This window comes from Mus pahari, chromosome 18, assembly GCF_900095145.1.
Source record: "Mus pahari chromosome 18, PAHARI_EIJ_v1.1, whole genome shotgun sequence".
Lineage (NCBI taxonomy): Eukaryota > Metazoa > Chordata > Mammalia > Rodentia > Muridae > Mus > Mus pahari.
Genome location: NC_034607.1, coordinates 45,805,774 through 45,818,636, shown reverse-complemented (window position 1 = coordinate 45,818,636; position 12,863 = coordinate 45,805,774). Strand labels below are relative to the sequence as shown.

At 47.3% G+C, this 12,863-nt stretch overlaps 1 long non-coding RNA gene across 1 annotated transcript in view; it reads left to right on the top strand.

Annotated features, from left to right (window-relative positions):
• Positions 1–12,863, top strand: part of LOC110335420 — a 20,448-nt gene that overhangs the window by 2,335 nt on the left and 5,250 nt on the right. Inside the window, exon 2 of the long non-coding RNA XR_002381171.1 lies at positions 1,392–1,399. This is a non-coding gene — a long non-coding RNA (uncharacterized LOC110335420). The remainder of the gene's footprint in view (positions 1–1,391; positions 1,400–12,863) is intronic.

Sequence of the window (12,863 nt, the reverse complement as noted above, 5' to 3'; positions counted from 1 at the left end):
AACTCACTCTGTAGACCAGGCTGGCCTCGAACTCAGAAATCTGCCTGCCTCTGCCTCCCAAGTGCTGGGATTAAAGGCGTGTGCCACCACGCCCGGCTGGCAGTGGCTATCTTAACCCTCACAGGGGGATTACCTTTTTAAAGTGCTGGAACACCGACAGGAAATTTGACAGAAGTTCACAGGGCAGGTTGGGGTTCCATGTGTAACACAAGAAATACGGATCACATAATACAGTTTCCAGATACTGACAGAGGAAGTGTCGTGGTGGACCAACCCAGGTCTGCAGGTGACATGATCAATCTTCCCAGGCATGGTGACTTTCCCAAGAGTTGTGTGAGGGGAGATGCTTTTCCTGATGAGAGGGAGGGATGCTATTCTCAGGGTCTGGGATAAGAACACAAGGGTGAACTTGCCCTGATTCACTCTATCCTTTATTAAAAAGCCTGAGTTGTAGGCTGGGGAAGTGGCTCCATGGGTAAGGGTGCTCGTGCTCAGTCGTAAGGACCTGAGTCTGAATCCCAGCACCCGTGTAAAAAGCTAGGCAGAGTCCTGTGTTCCCATCTCCGAGGGAAGTGAAGACAGGAAGATGGTTGGGGCTTGCTTGCTGCTAGCCTAGCTTCAGGTCCAGAGAGAGGAGCTGTGCCAAAGAGCGATAAAGCAGGATATCAATGTCCTCCGTGGGCGTCCGTGTGCTCTCATGTGTGTGTGCGCGTGCGAGTGTATGCGTGTGCGCGCCTGTGTATGTGTGCGTATGCATGTACAAGCAGCCTAAGTTTTGAAAGAAGTAGGATGTGTTCAGTCCTGAACACATGAAGGGGACCAGAGAGTGGGAGGTTGATATTAGACTTTCCCACCCCTTGACCAGTCAATCCCATGGTCCTCTAACCCCACCTGCCAAATGCAGTGATGTAATGGGAAAGAAGAGGATTTGGCCATGCCTCTGCCCTCAGTCCCCTCACTGGGCTCCCTCTAGCCCAGCTTCTCATCTTTTTACGTCCCCTAATCAACTGCTTTCCCTGTATTATTCACACCACCATTAGGGCTATTTTCCTAAACAACAGGCTTTACTTTGGCATTTCTCAGCGGTTGAGGGTTTGAATCTGAAATGTCTTGTTTGGCGTGCTTGGTCCCCAGCCAGTGACACTATTTTGGAAGGCAGTGGAGGTGGCTTTAATTGGTGGACCTAAGCCATTAGAGTTGGGCCTTTGAAGACTGTATCTGGCCCCTGATTTCTGACACTTTCTGCTTCCCGATTGCCTGCAAGGTGAACAGCCCTTGCTGTCCCGTCCTGCCGCGTGCCTGCTGTGTGTTCGTTCTCACCACGATGGACTGAAGCTCTGTGAAACTGTGAAAACAAATACATCTTTTCTCCTTCGAGTTGTTTCCCTCAGCTATTGTGGTCAGGAGTCACCAGCAACCATCATTACAGGAGAAGCCTGAACCCTTCCAGTGGCTTTGCCTGGCCCTTCTCTTGTCTCCACGCCTCTGCCCTGCACCCCACGTCCCATAAACCAAACCACAGTCGTGTCCGTTGGCATCACGTCTTTGCAGATGCTAGTCATCTACCAAAGCCTTCAGAAACCTGTCTTTTCAGCAAGTCCGCACTCATCCTTTAAGCACGGACTCCAGGATGATGCCGTCCACTCGGAGTCAACGGCAGCTATGGTGCGCTTGATTAGGCTCTTCTCTCTCTCTGCTGTTGTAATGCGCTCCTGGAACGCTCCTCTGACGGATAACAACAGCTTCAGGCCGAGAAGCCAGTTGATTCATTGTCACAGCCCTAGCCCCACCTAGTAAAAGGCGGGCAATACCGTGGAGTGAAACAGACTGAGTCAAGTCTGGCAGGGTGCAAAGCCCTTCAGACCAGTTTGCCTAGTCCCTAGGAGGGTGGGGATGGGTGTGGCTTGTTCTGAAAGTTCTACGGGGAAGCTACAGGTGATGACTGTAGTTTGGGTTTCCCCTGTTTCCTTTCTCTGTGTTCGACAAGCCTATTGTTCGTCTGTATATTAGCAGCTCTGTAACTAGCAGATCCATTTCATATTACTGACTCTCCTCCGAGTGTCACGACACGTTCCAGCTTTGGATAAGGGGCGTTGTACCAGACTTCCTCCCCACAGGTGAGGGACAGGGGCTATGAGCTGCGTAGCCTCCAGTGCTCTTCTTTAGGGTTCTTTCTCCTTCCTTCCTTTCCCACAAGGCTGAGGACTTTTTGCCAGCCAATCTTGCCAGAAGCAGTGCTGGCAGCCGGCCACCTCTCAGTGATGAGAGACTCAAGACTTCACACTGATGAGCTGGCATACTGTGCCCAGTGCTGGGGCGGGGAGGTGGGGGGTGGGGGAGGGGGTTGGGTCTGATTCAGGTTCCTGTAGATTTCTTTCAGGAACGAATGGCCTGTGCATACTGAATTTACTTTACAAAATATCATGTTGCCCATTTGAGAGCACAAGCAGGGATATATCGCTGAAGTGTTAACATTCATTTTGTAAAAAATAAATAAATATAAACAGACAGTGCCGCTCCTGTCCTTGGCGTGGGATGCTCGTGGGAACCTCTACTGCTGTGATTTTGGGTTTCCCTGTTGGGCACAGGGAGATTCCCCAAGGCTTAGTCATCAAAGATAGGAGCCTCTTGCCATCAAAGGTACTAGTCCCTGCAAGCAGTTTTTGTCAAAGGCCAGATAATATACTTCAGTTACAGGGGGGCCCTTGTCCTGTGGGAATGAATAAAGGCACAGCCCATGATGTCTTCATTTCCATGTGAATTAAGTCGTTATCGGCCTGTCTCTGCACTCAGTATGAATCTGGTACCTTGCAAATAAAAGCAGTTCTGACTTGGGCAGAGCCGATCGATCCATTATCCTGCCTTCTGTTGTCCTGGTTTCCATATAGGGATGATGAAATGCTAGAGTTTCCTTGAAGGCCGGGCACTTTGGGCGCAGATGAGAACACCCTGCTTTGAAGACATTAAATTGACTGTTTCAGTTTAGATGCCCCTGAAACCCAGCCACAAGCCCTTATGGATTCCCAGTTGCTGAGGTTTCTACTGCCCTCTGTGTCAGAGTCTGCATGGTAATTAGGGGGAGGCAGCATGACTCCCTGTTCTTTCTCAGTTATCTGCCATGTTGGGGGATTTTTTTTTTTCTTCCTCCTCCTGTTGCAGGGTAGATCCCTGCCAATGCCAGGAAGGCTCCTCCTTCCAAGACTCTCATTCAGTTGGTCTAAACTGGGTACAAGCTTCGAGAACCTTGCCAAGCTCCCGGGGTGATTCTACTGTGCAGGCAGGGCTGTGAGCCACCATGCAACTTTCTCTGTCCTTATTTGATGAAAAAGCACTCATAGAGACATATGGGTCTGGTTTTTAAAATCCAGCATCTATCATGGGTACCATGCGGTACCAATGCGCCCATATCCTTATCTTTGCCATCTGGAATTTATAATAAACCGTTTGTGTGTGTGTGTGTGTGTGTGTGTGTGTGTGTGTGTGTGTGTGTGATGGAACCTCACTATATAACTCAGGATAGCCTTGAACTGTCTGTTTTCGAGACAGGGTTTCTCTGAGTAGCCCTGGCTGTCCTAGAACTAGTTCTGTAGACCAGGCTGGCCTCAAACTCACAACGATCCACCCACCTTTGTGTCCTGAGCACTCAGATTAAAGGTGTGTGCCACCTCTGCCTGGCAGCCTTGGACTTTTGTTCCTCTTGCTTCAGCCTCCCAAGTGCTGGGATTATAGGTATCTATTGCCACACACAGATTTAGTTTAGTCAGTTTTCAAAAACTAGTATTGGTTTAGTTCTCTAAAAATAACCAAATTCTTAAGCAATAGCAATAACCTCCCCTCAATCAAATGAAAACATGCACCTGAAAATGTTTGGTGAAATTGCTTTAGTATTTATTACAGTTTGTGTCTTAAAACCTTCCCAGAGGCACACGCATTAAAGGCTTAGCCCCTCCTTGGCACTTTTGAGGAATGAGTTGGGGCCTGGTGGGTGCTCTTCAGGTCACTGGACTGTGTCCTTGAGACCCCTGGCCATTTGTCTCTCACTTCCTGGCCACCATGTGACATGGTAAGTTTTCTCTTTTACAAGCTCTTTCTATGTGCTCCTCTTCCTCAAGGCCTAACGCCTGTGGGTTCACCTCCTCACGGGCCAGAACCCTCAACAATGATCCAAAAATGAATCTTTTTCTTCATGAGTTTGTTCTTTCTGGTATTTTGTCGCAGCGATGGAAAGCTGTCGCCAACGAACCTCTACTCAAATCGACCCAGCGGCGGCAGCGTCTACCCACCCCAGTGTTCAGGGATCCTGAATGAATGATACACTGAATGAGTGATACAGACACAGCCTTATATTTTACTCTGCCTTAAACAACTCAATGGCTGGGCCACTCCTAAACCTCCACGTGGCTGACACCTCCACTCCGATATTCCTGGATATTTTACTCACCATCTTAGCTACCCTAGACTCAATGGACAGGAAGGATCCTGGGGCCACTCTTCCCCTTTATTTACCAATGAAAACTAACTGGGGACAGGGACCCTAAGTGTCTTACATGCAGATTTCGTGTAATTTTGGGGACTCAATTAACATAATACAAGCATTAGACCTAATCCACAACAGAGAGCTATCTAGCACCATGCTAAAAGTGAGCACTTCCTGATCAAGAAACGTCACCATGGGAATTGATCCTGAAGATGATTGTGCACAAAGAAGACGCCACCAGACCATTGCATTTCCCACGGAAATGCAGGAAACGAATAAAACAGTAACTAACACAAGCGTATCTTAGAACAGTACACACGATTTAAAAGTATGCTGCAGTTGTTTTTAAAACAGATTTTGGGAAGAATTTACAAAACACTAAGAAGAAAAAAAATCAGATCATAAAGCAGTATGTACACTACAGTTGTATTTTGAACTAGAAAAGCTCTTATGTCCTTATAGAGGGGAAAAGAAAGCCCCCGACGGAGAAGCCCGGCAGCATTGACACAGCCTCTGGACCAAAGGGCCACAGGTAATTTTACTGCTTTGCTTTGTCAGAAGAAGTAGAAGAAGCTATAAAAGGACTTCCTGGTTGACTCTTGAAGGCCGACTCTTTAGGACTCAGAGGATTTTCCAGGGAGAGGCAGATTAGAAGCCCCTGATGGAGTCCAATCACGAAGAGCTGGGTTCGCTCTCAGGATCACAACGTTGTTCTCGCGAGACTGGAGTAGGTCTCACCCATCGCCCCTCAGTGCTGAGGTGTGGGGAAGGGCTTGAGATGTGGGGAAGGGCTGCTTCGGAAAGCATGGCTGTAGGATTTCAGCACAGAAGGGATTCAGGATGGAGAGGAGGGCAGGCAGGCTGGGGTGGCGGTGCTCATCTTGAGGATGAAAATCCTCCATTCCTTCTATTTCTCTCTTTAAATAGTAAAAAGTTACACTTTGTGGGAGGCTGTAGAAACATCAGTTTTGATGCTTGAACACTGGTGAATGTTGAACACTGTACTTCAAGGGTGGTGTTAAGGAAAAAGAGAACAATGGAAGGGAGGTTGAAGTGAGGAGAGAAATGAGAGGGTAGGGCAGGGGATGGGGTGGGCGAAGAATGGGGTATGTGGAGGATGGGGTGGAGGGATGGGGTGGGCAGGGAGCGGGGTGAATGGGGGATAGGGATGGGGTGGGCAGGGAGCGGGGTGAGTGGGGGATGGGATGGCGGGGAACACGGTAGCTGAGAAATAATACTAAGGATGTTTGAAAAAATCTGTATGAAAGACCTATTTTATAGGCTTTCTACAAATATATGTGTATAGGTTTTTCCTGCAAATATAAAAAATTGAGTTTAATTTGAGTAGCCGTACACAGGGGGATAGTGCATCGTCCAGAAGCCAGAGGTGGCCAGATAAAAAGCTCAATGCCCGGCATGGACACCTTGCCTTAAGCTTTAGGTCAAGGGTATCCTAGAGAACCACAAAATAGTATAGGCTGTTGCTACTGCTCTCGAGTGACCACCGGAACTTGATGGCAATAGAGTTCTGCTTGTAACTTTGGTTAGAGAACATAGAGAAGTCAAGGTGGTACTGACTAGGACGTATCCTTCCTGTTTGCTCGTTTCCAGAGTACGGGAAGGTGTTGTGCTATGCAGGCTGCCGAGGGGAGGAAAAATCATTAATAGTTTTACCCACGTGTGAACACTGTGAGCTACAGTGAGGACCCAAATGAGATACACTGATGGGTGCAGTAGTGTTATAAATGTTACTGGGGTGTTAACTGCCATCCACTGGAGTCAGCTTGTTCCTTCTGTCACGTGGGTTGAACTCAGGCTGTCATGCTTTGGAAACTGACTGGTCTATTTACGAGTGGCCACCACCGGCAAACAGGAACCTTTGTGGCTGTTCTACCTGCTTCTGACCTGTCGCCTGTTGCCCCCGTTGACCTCCCAGCTCTGTAAAGGATGGTCCTCTCTGGCCCTCCTCACTCATTTTGCTTGGACTTGAAGATCCGGAGTCATCTGAGCTGCCTCTGTTTCCTAGTGGACAAGGATTCTCAGCTCCTGCTTTCCCTCTTCGCTGGGAATGCCCCTTCTCCTAGTGTTCAGCCAAGACAGGTGCTCAGGACTCAGCTTAAAAGCTATGTCATTAAAGAGATGCTTTCCCGTGTATCCCCAGGCAGCTTAGGCACGCCTTTCTCTCTCTGGGCCTTCAGGGTACCCTAAGCACTCCCGGGAAGATGCTCTCACCACCTTATTAGCTTGCAATCCTCCTTCTCTTGGGGCCAGGGACTTATGGGGACTTGGGGCCAGGACCTGTGGCCGTGCCAGATGTTCAGCGAGTGCTTGATAAATGTTTGTGCAAGGAACAGAGGATCTCTAACCTCCGCTTGTCTCAGGTTTATGTTCTGGCTTCTAAATGCTGGTTACCCTAGGTGATGCCAGCCACTAAAAACACCACTGGAAGAAGGACAGACTTTAGGAATAGGAAAATCCCATCAAGGCCACGGTTCTTCCTTCCTGTGCTATGCCATGAGACCTCTATGGTGTGTCCATAGCCTGTGCGCTCTAGTCCTGTGATTACTTTATTTATATACTGCTCACTTTGACATGTCTGCCCAGTATCACCTGACCCTAGCAATTAGCTTTCACAGGGCTGTGCCCTTTGAGTAGTATCCCCAGATGATAATTAACATGAGTCCCTGGGCAACTTGTTACTAAGTACAAGCAGGAGGAAGTATTTTAATATATGCATCATTATGCATCCTTAAGATCAAAGACCCGATTCTTATAGACAGTAATGTGACCTTTCCCTCTCACGGTCAATTTTGAATTCTCTTTATGACTTACGTCACTAATAGTTGACTTGAGAAAGGACAGGTTGTCTTACCCAAGGATTTTTTTTTTTTTCCCTACCTGGGCCTGAGGAACTTATTATAGAAGTTATTGTTGTAGCCTGGTCCCACAGCATGACCTCTGAGGGCAGTGCTGGGCCACAAGTGAGTGTACAAAGTCATGAAGGTGGAGGAGGGGAAGTACAGGAAGCTTTGTGATCCAGTCAGGTCCCATTCTAAGATACAATTTCCAGACATGAGAAAAAAAAAAAAAACCAACTGAAACTGTGACTAGAATTAGCCGGTAGCAGACAACGGTTGGATATTCAGGAGCAAGGACTAACAATGGCTTAGAGATTAAGGTATTTATCATTTTTGAGCGGTAACCATGACGATGTCACACAGGCTGAATTTCGAAGGTACTTCTGTATTTTATGGGCACTATTCTAAACGCTGTTCCTGGGCAAGGAAAATGAGGTTGAGCATGTTAGCAGAGATGATACAAAGGAGGGACTTGGTAAGTAGCCATCCAGACTTAAGATCTGATATTTTATCTGTAACATTGGACTCTATCTGTGGTGCAGGCAGACCCATTGGTTAGACTGTAGTGGCCAAGGTCAAGCATTGTATGCACAGCTGGTTCACTTAGGGAGAAAGAGATTGATTTCACGTTTCATTTTCATCTCTCTACATTTTTGGGGGAGGGGGGTGTTGAGACAAGGTTTCTCTGTATAGCCCTGGCTGTCCTGGAACTCACTCTGTAGACCAGGCTGGCCTCGAACTCAGAAATCCGCCTGCCTCTGCCTCCCAAGTGCTGGGATTAAAGGTGTGCGCCACCACCGTCTGGCATCTCTCTACATTGTTAAATATGGAACTCCACAAACAAATATCATTGCTGACTTAAGGCAGGTAAGCCTAATTAAACATCTCCTGTATGTCTGTCTGGCTCTATGCTTGGTGCTGAGAATGCAGTATTGGTGACAATAAACTCAGAATACAATCACAAAGGAAACATAAAGAGAATGTGACAGGACTTAGATGCTGACTATCGCAGTCTACCGATGGTCAGGTTGTTCATGCCATACAACTATATGTTAGAGCAAAGATTTGAACTCTAGACCCCATACGTGTCTTTCTCTCCTGCATCGTCTATCCTTCAGGATGGACCTCATCCAGAATACAGAAGAGGGTCTTTTTCCAAGACATAGGACTCCAGAGAGAGGCACACAGGGGCATGAATTATTAGCAACATCTAACTCAGAATGGAGAGTGGGGTCAGCAGAATTCTCAGAAATCTCTTGATCACACAGAGATCTCTTGGAAACTACTTAGCCTGGCTCATTGGAAATAGCCAAGGGAAGGGCTTCCCAGGAAGAGAGGATAGCACATGAGGTGCATGGCGGTGAATGAGCTCGTGATTCAGCCTGAGGAGAGGTGAGAGGGGTAAGGACCATCCAAACTGAGAGTGGTCGTGGGCCCTACACTAGAGAGTTCAATTTTGTCTTGGTGATTTTAATGGGCAGTGGACGTTTAAAAATTAGCAACACATAAGGAAGAGGGATATGTAGCAATCAAGGCTGGTGACTAAGTCCTGGGCACCATGGCAAGTGTGGGAAGGGGTAACAGTGACGACCTCAGGAGACAAAGGACATCACTAAAGACTGAGTCTAGCATTCTGAGTTTTCCATGTCAGGAACCATGACAACCATGACAAGTGCACTGCACGCATCACTTCAGATCCTCCTCACACCTGTACCAGGATGTAGACACCATCCTTGTCTACAGATGGTCAAGTTAAGTACGGGCCACACAGCTATTAAAGATTTGAACTCAGCCGGGTGCTAACTCGGAGCCCGCAAGCTTCACCTCTCTTACTTATTCCCTTTCTTTAAGGATGGACTCCATCCTTAAGAGTATAGAAAAGGGTCTTTTTCTAGGATCCAGAACGTCAGTTTGGGATTCAGGCAGTTCAGGTAAGCTGCCTGCCCCTCTCACCTCTCACTGTAGAGTCTCCTTATGCTGAGTCACGCGCTCATTCACTGCAATGCAGGGTCATGTGTGCTATGCCCTCCTCCTGGGAAGCCCTTCCCCTGGCTACTTCCAATGATGCTGACTAAGTAGTTGTCAAGACCTGTGTGATCAAGAGACTTCTGGCAGAGACAGGCTGCTTGTTCAGTTGTGTTTGAAGGACAGCTGTATCTGCCTTCCTCCAGTCTTGATAATTCCTTTGACTTTATTCGTGCCTCTGATGGCCATATAATACCATCATTGATGACGCATGTTTTAGATTGGTCCTAACTAATTCATCATCTCTATCACACACATGTACACACACGCACACACACGTACACACACAAATCCATGAAAAAGAAGAGTGATCTGTGGGAAATAAGAGGTGCCTGCTTTGTGTTGAATCTACCACAAGATGGGCAATGATGCATAATCAGAGAGGCCAATATGAAAATCTGTCACCAGGAGCAGATGTTTGTGCCTCGTCTGTTGGAAGCTATTTTTCAAAAGGCATATTTACCTCACTCAATGATCTTTGGGGCCTGATTAGCAAAATGGATTGGGCATTTCTGGTTCTCCAAGTTGTAACTGGACATCTGAAGGAAGCTGAATGAATTCATAGTTAGCCAAAAGTTCAGAAAACTAGTAAAACTGTTCTCTAGTTGTAATGTTGCATTATCTTCCCTTTTTGTCCAACTCTCTGTGTTGGAAACTAGACCTTATTCGTGTGTGTGTGTGTGTGTGTGTGTGTGTGTGTGTGTGTGAGAGAGAGAGAGAGAGAGAGAGAGAGAGAGAGAGAGAGAGAGAGGAGAGAGAGAAAGTTAGTTCTAGGCCCAGCACAAGGCCAGTGCTGACTGTCAAAAATCTAAGAATCAGAACTGAACAATATTCTCCCAGGTCCTAAGGATGAGACACAAAGCCCAGAGGATCTCAAGGAGGCTAAATACCCAAATGGTGCAAAGTCAGAGCCAGGGAACCCATAGGCTGGCTTTGTAAGACAGTGACAGTGACTCCTATGGTTCTGCCGTACACAAGCCTCTCTTGGATTTTTCTCTGACCTGGGCCTGTCTGGGAGTCCTTTGAGATTAACATTACTTACAGGTGGACAACTCCAGTCTCTCCTCAGTGTTTTGTTTTCATAGTCTCTGACGAGCCTTCAACTCAAGGGTAGACTTGGTTTTCACACACACATAGAACCAAAGAGGAGGATGCCAGGTTAGCTGAGTTAGGTCCTTACAAAAACATCTACTGCTAGGAACACCTCTCCTTGTCTTGGCTGTGGAAGCCACATTGCCGTGAAATGGAACATGATCCACTAGTGTTCCATTCCACACCAGTTTCCGTTGAGACAACAGAGAAAGGATTTCCAACAACATCTTGATTTATCCAAACATTTGGCAAGTGTTGATAAGGACAGCAAGCATTATCTGGACTCTCTGTGGAGGCTCACCGTGAGGTAAACAGACGTGGTGGCCCAAGTGTGAATTTTGTTCTGGTAGCTGTCGGGAACTCACTAATCAAGCCGGTTGAATAAATCCAGCTTTTCTCTGGCACTCACTAACAAGCACAGTATCTGTGTGTCTGTCTCTTCTCATAGGTCAGAAAAAAAAAAAAAAAAAAAACTCCTCATCTAAGTATAGAATTCTCTTTTTCTTTTTAGCACTGTGGAGATTAAACCAAGGACTGCACACAAGGAAGCACAAGCATTCTCCCATGGCGCTCCAGCTCCAGCACCCTAGAAATGCTTGTTGAATCTACAAGCTCAGGGGCCCCATGTTCCTCTCCTGCAGAGAACTGGTGTGTGTGTGTGGGGGGGGGAGGGGGGATGGAATCAGTAGGTTGAGTTAAAACAGCGACAGCACCATGCTGGCCTTTGGGAGACCATCAAAGGAAGGTTGAAGTGAGCCAGCAAAGAGGAAGAAGTCACCTGAGGGAGCCTGCTTCCCCAGGAAGCAGACATCTACAGTTGAATTCTTAGCTCCTTTTGTTTTGTTCCTGGCTGGACAGATAGTTGTTCACAAGATGGATCAGGGAGAAGATCAGGCTGTTTTTGCAAGGGCAGGTTTTCGCATTGCCCTGGAAATTATGAGATAATTTTTTTTTTTTTTTTCTGGGTGTGAGCAGTGGAGAAAGCAGTAGAGAGGCATGGTTGACTCCTGTCTCTCGGCTACGGAGAAGTAAATGCTGCCTGGCTGGAGAGTGTATCTTAGCACTTTTAGCAATGCTGTTGTGATGCCTGAAGCAGCCCTTCCTCTTGCAGATACAGTTACCCCTCTGAGAGCACTGTCTGTGGGTCGCTAATGAACAGACTTTCAGGTTCTGGGACTTAGGGGGTGAGTTTACATCAAAGCAGGTATTGGTAGCCACACATCTTGTTTCCAGCTCCTTTCCGGTTTCCTGCGTGGGAATCGGAGAGCTTGGCTGCAGGTTTATGCTGTAAAATCGCCCCTCTCCAGAGAGCTAAGTGAAGAGGACATTTGTCCCCTGACCTGACTTCTGCCATGTGCCCATGAGTCCCGCTTCAGAGACTTTCCCATGTTGGCTGCCTCTGATGCTGGAGTCCCAAACTCTCCTCAGGAGTCTGTCCATCCATGGTGTTAATAAGTCTTCTAATACACCCCACCCTCCCAGCTATAAGTCTCCGCGTCCTGCTTGAACCTGCATCTGAGATCTCTCATTCATCTCTCTTCTCCTTTGGTCTAAAAGCAGGATGTGACACAAAGAGGCAAGGAATGACTCTTAGTCTTCTGAAGGTCGCACTCCTGGCAACAGTGCTAAGCACATCTTCCCCCGCATCAGAATAGCTCAGCATCCTTGTTACTGTTCTTTAGGTTCCTCATCTGCTACAAGGTTTCCATGTAAAAAGTTGGTTTCAACTTTCCTCAGGGTCTTGCCTTCTTGCCCTCCAGCTTCAGACTTCCTATCTCAGAAGGCTCTGCAGAAACCTCTTGCTCAGCACAACTGTGTATACAGGTTGTTCCTTGTCACAATCCGCTCATCAAAGCTCAGCGTACTTGTTTTAGTTTGTTTCTGTTGCTGTACCTTAACACCACAGACTGGATAATTTGTAAAGAATAAAGGCTCATTCCGCTCACAATGTTATTGTTTTGGAATGTACAAGGTTAAGGGACCAACCACTTCTTACTCCTGGGGACCCTTCCTGGAGTTCTGAGGTGGCCCCGAGCATCACATGGATCTCTCTATTTCTCTTTCTATAAAGCCACTAACTCACTCGTGGTCGGGGACTCTCTTATGATCTCATATTCTGTAATACCATTATCTCTGAGACTACACACTCCCTTAGGGCAGAAGCTGGGTTTCAATTCATTTTTGTATCTCTAAGACACAGCAGTGTTAATTGGTGAGTGAGTGCACCGATGGGTGAAACTCAGAAATAGCATTAGCTTTAAAAAAGCATAAGTAGGTGCAGTAGGTGGGTGTGGTGGCATACACCTGTTAGCTCAGCATTTGTGAAACTGTGTGTGTGAGAGAGATGAGGGAGGGGGAGAGAAGAGGGAGGGGGAGAGTGTGGGGAAGGAAGGGGAGAAAGGGAGAGGGAG